The sequence below is a fragment of the Phacochoerus africanus genome, chromosome 15 (genome assembly GCF_016906955.1).
Source record: "Phacochoerus africanus isolate WHEZ1 chromosome 15, ROS_Pafr_v1, whole genome shotgun sequence".
Lineage (NCBI taxonomy): Eukaryota > Metazoa > Chordata > Mammalia > Artiodactyla > Suidae > Phacochoerus > Phacochoerus africanus.
This window is the reverse complement of record NC_062558.1, coordinates 22388202-22394201: the sequence shown is the minus strand read 5'-3', so window position 1 is coordinate 22394201 and position 6000 is coordinate 22388202.

The following is a 6000-nucleotide window of genomic DNA, read 5'->3' as shown; positions in this document are numbered from 1 at the left end:
CAAAACTGGTGTTATTTTGGTGGGCGGCTGTGCAAATCGCTATGCTTTGTCCTTCAAGACGCCTCCCCAGATTCCCTCCTCTCTTTTCTTTGGGGCCTTGTTTTCCTGTTTCTGACCCATTTCAGGGAGCAGACTTAAAAGTGGTTCTCGAGAATTAAGGTAGGGTAATCGAGAGAATGCTTTCATGACACAATGTGTGGGGTTGGAGGTGGGGGGAAGCAGAGGGTTTTAATGCGTTAATTTGGGGTGAGGGCTCTGGGAGACCTTGAGAGGGAAGTAGCCCAGTCTATAGCCCAGAGAGATGTGTGCTTTCTGCATCTGATGGGTGTGTTTCCATCCTGCTCTGGTGGCCCAGGGGCCAGAGAAGTGGACAGGTTCTCTGAGTTTGGCTTGCTTTGTGTTTCTCAGAGTCAGGACACTGGACTCAAAGTACCTGTCTTGAATCTTGGCCTTGCAATTGCCAAGCCTCCAGCATCCATGGAGCTGCCATGTGGCAGAAGGGCTGGTGGTCATGAATGGAGCAGGTAAAAGTTGTGCTATTTAGAGGGGCAGCTCTGGAATCTCTGTGCTTTATCTTTCAAGGGTTCTCCCCCAAAGTTCGTTCTTCCACTTCCACCTGACCCTCTTTTTTTTTTTTTTTTTTTTTTTTGTCTCTTAGCCATTTCTTGGGCCTTGACAGTGGCATATGGAGGTTCCCAGGCTAGGGGTCGAATCGGAGCTCTAGCCACCGGCCTACACCAAAGCAACAGCAACGCGGGATCCGAGCTGCATCTGCAACCTACACCACAGCTCACTGCAACGCTGGATCCTTAACCCACTGAGCAAGGCCAGGGATCGAACTTGCAACCTCATGGTTCCTAGTTGGATTTGTTAACCACTGTGCCACGACAGGAACTCCCCACCTGACCCTCTTTTTCCTTCTCCGACTCCTGTTTCAGGGAGCAGACCTAAAGGTCATGTGAGTGAGGGCGGTGTGACTGATTTAAAGAAGCCCCTTAGGACCTAGTGGGGAGCAAAGGGTTTTAATGTATTGGGGTGTGGTATGTTGGGGTGAGCACTCTGGGAAACTCTGAGAGAGAACTAGCCCAGTCTGTAGGGTGCTTCACTGTGCTTAGAAGGTGAGGAGAAACGACATTTAAGCTGCCAGGGCCCAAGGCCAGTGTAGCTTCTGGGGGCCACTGTGGGAGGCAGGAGGAATGGCTAAGAGTAGGTGTTACAGTGCATGGTCACCAGGTGGCGCCAGAGCACAGGCAGCTACCTGGCTCTTCAAGGCTCAGAGATGGAGTTAAAGAAGGACTGTTGGAACACTCAGTACATGCTCGTACGTTTGGTGTTGGTTACAGGGCTTCTCTAATACTCCATCCAAGTCACCTCACCTTAGGGAGGGGACACAGCTGTGCCTTCAGCATCCGATGGGCATTTCCAGCCTGACTGGGTAGCCCAGGTGCCAAAGTGTGACACGTTCCTGGGGGTCAGCTTGCCTTTTGTTTCTCCAGAGACAGATCTTTGGACCCAGAAACACAGGTATTGAATATTGGGCTTGTAATTTTTAAGCCTGGTCTTGGGCATATACCAGCAATGATGTCGTTAACTCTTCTCTCTCTCTCAGTGTGATGAAATGCCCTACAGGCAGGCAAACAGTGCCAGGGCACTCACCCCACCCCACTCCCTGAAATCAACCACCCCACATTCGAAGTAAAGTGAGCTGGCTTTGAATCAATCAGCACCGTTCAGCCCTGGGGCCCAGCTTGAAATCAAGGACCTCCCAGGCTTCATTCATGTTACTTGGTAGGGTAGGGTCCTTATAACAGGGGTCCTGCAGAGGAGGAAGAGGCTCAGGTGGAGAGGGAAGAAAAAGGTCATGGAGATCTCGGAGAGAAGGGGCACCGAGCACAGCCCACCCCCAAAATACCCACCACGTGATACATGGCATTCACGACCAGAAGACCAGCTTTCCGGAAGCCAGACTCCATGCAAACCTGATTCTAGAAAACCGCACACCCAAGATGCAAGCCAGGTATTTCTGGGTCCAGAGTTCTGCCTCCAAACAATTAAAGGGCACTCAGAACCCAGACAGCCTGTCAAACTGTCTGACCACTGGGCCATCCGACCACACAGGAATGGAACCATAGATGTGGTGGCAGAATTATTTCCCTTCTCTCAGTTGAGGCAAGTTGGGCCAGCTGGGTGAGAGGCACCACATATCAAAATGCAAGGCTCTGGGCACCTCCTTGGGTTCCACCAACCCATCTCCAGCCCCATCTCTGAGCCTGAAGGTGAAGCCTCAGAGCTGCAGAGGGGCTCTGCTGGTGACCTGGCACCATCTGGCGGCCATGTGCTTTACCAGCCACTCTCAGCCCTTCCTCTGCCTCCCACATCAAAACCCTGGTCTGCACTGGCTTTGGGCACCTGCCAGAGTGATTTCCTTCCTCCTCTCCCTCTCAGAGCACTGAATAGCTCTACATACAGGGAAAGTAACTCAGAGCCGCCGGGGCACTCACCCCACCTGACACCACCCCATTCCCTGAAATCAACAACCCGCTTTTTAAGTCAAGTGAGCAAGCTTTTGAATTAATCAGCACCCGTCAGCCCTAAGACCCTGCTTGAAATCAAGGACCATCCAACTTTTATTCACGTTACCTGGTTTTAGATAGATTTCTTGTCATAGGAGTCTGCGGGGGGTGGGGGGGGAGACTCAGGTGGGAAGAAAGAAAACAGCTGGAGGGAAAGGGGACACGGATGAGCACAGCCCACCCCCCAAAAAGCATGGGTTGACACACTGCATTGACTTCCAGAAGCCAAGCTCCACAATCAGCTCTTACAAAGGGGGCTATGTCTCTCTCACAGGCTCCCTCAAAACTCAGTCCTCCATGTCCAAAACCACTACTTTAAGCCCATCAGCAGAAACACACTCTCAGTCAAGAAAACCTCTTTAAATTCATCAGCACCCCCTTACTTTCTGTGAACTTGGTCCAGGGAATGTCCTTCCCTCAGGGGTGAATGGCAGATGGGAGAGGCTCAGATAGAAAAAAAAATCAGGATTTGGATTGGGGGTGGGGGGTGAGAACTCTCCAGAGATGGTTCTGAGCCCTGGGAACTGTGTGCACTCCAAAGGACCTCAGCTTGTACACACTCCATGGGCTGCCTTCAGCCCCGCTCTCCAGATGATGAAACCTGGAAAACTGATTCTGGAAAACCGCCTGCCCCAAAGCCTTCTAGCAACTCTGAGCCCTTCCTCCTCACTCCCTGATAATACTGGGGCTGAACTTAACCTGAGAAACTGGCAGCCTGACTTCCTTTTCCTCTCTCTCTAAGCACAAGCCATTGCCTTACAGAGGGGTGCATTCATCTCTCACAGTGTCCCAGGGCACTCAATCCTCCCTATTCCATACCGCTCCTGTAAGTCAATCAGCCAAACCCACTTCAAGTCAGCTAACCAGCTTTAAATTAGCCCCCTTTTAATTTTCTTTCTTTTTTTTTGTTTTTTGTTTTTGTTTTTGTTTTTAATTATTTATTATTATTATTTTTCCCACTGTACAGCAAGGGGGTCAGGTTATCCTTACATGTATACATTACAATTACATTTTTCCCCCAGCCTTTCTTCCGTTGCAACATGAGTATCTAGACAAGGTTCTCAATGCTATTCAGCAGGATCTCCTTGTAAATCTATTCTAAGTTGTGTCTGATAAGCCCAAACTCCCGATCCCTCCCACTCCCTCCCCCTCCCATCAGGCAGCCACAAGTCTTTTCTCCAAGTCCATGATTTTCTTTTCTTAGATGTTCATTTGTGCTGGATATTAGATTCCAGTTATAAGTGATATCATATGGTATTTGTCTTTGTCTTTCTGGCTCATTTCACTCAGTATGAGGTTCTCTAGCTCCATCCATGTTGCTGCAAATGGCATTATGTCATTTTTTATGGCTGAGTAGTATTCCATTGTGTATATATACCACCTCTTCCGAATCCAATCCTCTGTCGATGGACATTTGGGTTATTTCCATGTCCTGGCTATTGTGAATAGTGCTGCAATGAACATGCGGGTGCATGTGTCTCTTTTAAGTAGAGTTTTGTCCGGATAGATGCCCAAGAGTGGGATTGCGGGGTCATATGGAAGTTCTATGTATAGATTTCTAAGGTATCTCCAAACTGTTCTCCATAGTGGCTGTACCAGTTTACATTCCCACCAACAGTGTAGGAGGGTTCCCTTTTCTCCACACCCCCTCCAGAACTTGTTATTTGTGGACTTATTAATGATGGCCATTCTGACTGGGGTGAGGTGGTATCTCATGGTAGTTTTGATTTGCATTTCTCTTATAATCAGCAATGTTGAGCATTTTTTCATGTGTTTGTTGGCCATCTGTATATCTTCTTTGGAGAAATGTCTATTCAGGTCTTTTGCCCATTTTTCCATTGATTGATTGGCTTTTTTGCTGCTGGGTTGTATAAGTTGTTTATATATTCTAGAGATTAAGCCCTTGTCCATTGCATCATTTGAAACTATTTTCTCCCATTCTGTAAGTTGTCTTTTTGTTTTCTTTTTGGTTACCTTTGCTGTGCAAAAGCTTTTCAGTTTGATGAGGTCCCATGGGTTTATTTTTGCTCTCATTTCTATTGCTTTGGGAGACTGACCTGAGAAAATATTCATGATGTTGATGTCAGAGAGTGTTTTGCCTATGTTCTTTTCTAGGAGTTTGATGGTGTCCTGTCGTATATTTAAGTCTTTCAGCCATTTTGAGTTTATTTTTGTGCATGGTGTGAGGGTGTGTTCTAGTTTCATTGCTTTGCATGCAGCTGTCCAGGTTTCCCAGCAATGCTTGCTGAATAGACTTTCTTTTTCCCATTTGATGTTCTTGCCTCCCTTGTCAAAGATTAATTGACCATAGATGTCAGGGTTTATTTCCAGGTTCTCTATTCTGTTCCATTGGTCTGTCTGTCTGTTTTGATACCAGTCCCACACTGTTTTGATGACTGTGGCTTTGTAGTATTTCTTGAAGTCTGGGAGAGTTATGCCTCCTGCTTGGTTTTTGTTTCTCAGGATTGCTTTGGCGATTCTGGGTCTTTTGTGGTTCCATATAAATGTTTGGATTGTTTGTTCTAGTTCTGTGAAAAATGTCATGGGTAATTTGATAGGGATTGCATTGAATCTGTAGATTGCTTTGGGTAGTATGGCCATTTTTACAATATTGATTTTCCCAATCCAGGAACATGGAATATCTTTCCATTTCTTTACATCTTCTTTGATTTCTTTGATTAAAGTTTTATAGTTCTCGGCATATAGGTCCTTTACCTCCTTGGTCAGGTGTATTCCAAGGTATTTGATTTTGTGAGGTGCAATTTTAAAAGGTATCGTATTTTTGTATTCCTCTTCTAATATTTCATTGCTGGTATACAGAAATGCCACTGACTTCTGAATGTTAATCTTATATCCTGCTACTTTGCTGAATTTATGAATCAGTTCAAGTAGTTTTGGGGTTGAGTCCTTCAGGTTTTCTATGTATAGTATCATGTCATCTGCATACAGTGACAGTTTTCTCTCTTCTCTTCCTATATGGATGCCTTTTATTTCTTTTGTTTGTCTAATTGCTGTGGCTAGGACTTCCAAAACTATGTTGAAGAGCAGTGGTGAGAGTGGGCATCCCTGTCTTGTTCCAGATTTGAGTGAGAAGGCTTTCAGTTTTTCCCCATTGAGTATTATGTTTGCTGTGGGTTTATCATAAATGGCTTTGATTATATTCAGGAATGTTCCCTCTATACCCACTTTGGCGAGGGTCTTGATCATGAATGGATGTTGGACTTTGTCAAATGCTTCTTCTACATCTATTGAGATGATCATATGATTTTTGACTTTTTTTTTGTTAATGTGGTGTATGATGCTGATTGATTTGCGTATGTTGAACCATCCTTGTGAACCTGGGATGAACCCAACCTGGTCATGGTGTATAATTTTTTTGATATGTTGTTGGATTCGGTTGGCTAAGATTTTGTTGAGAATTTTTGCA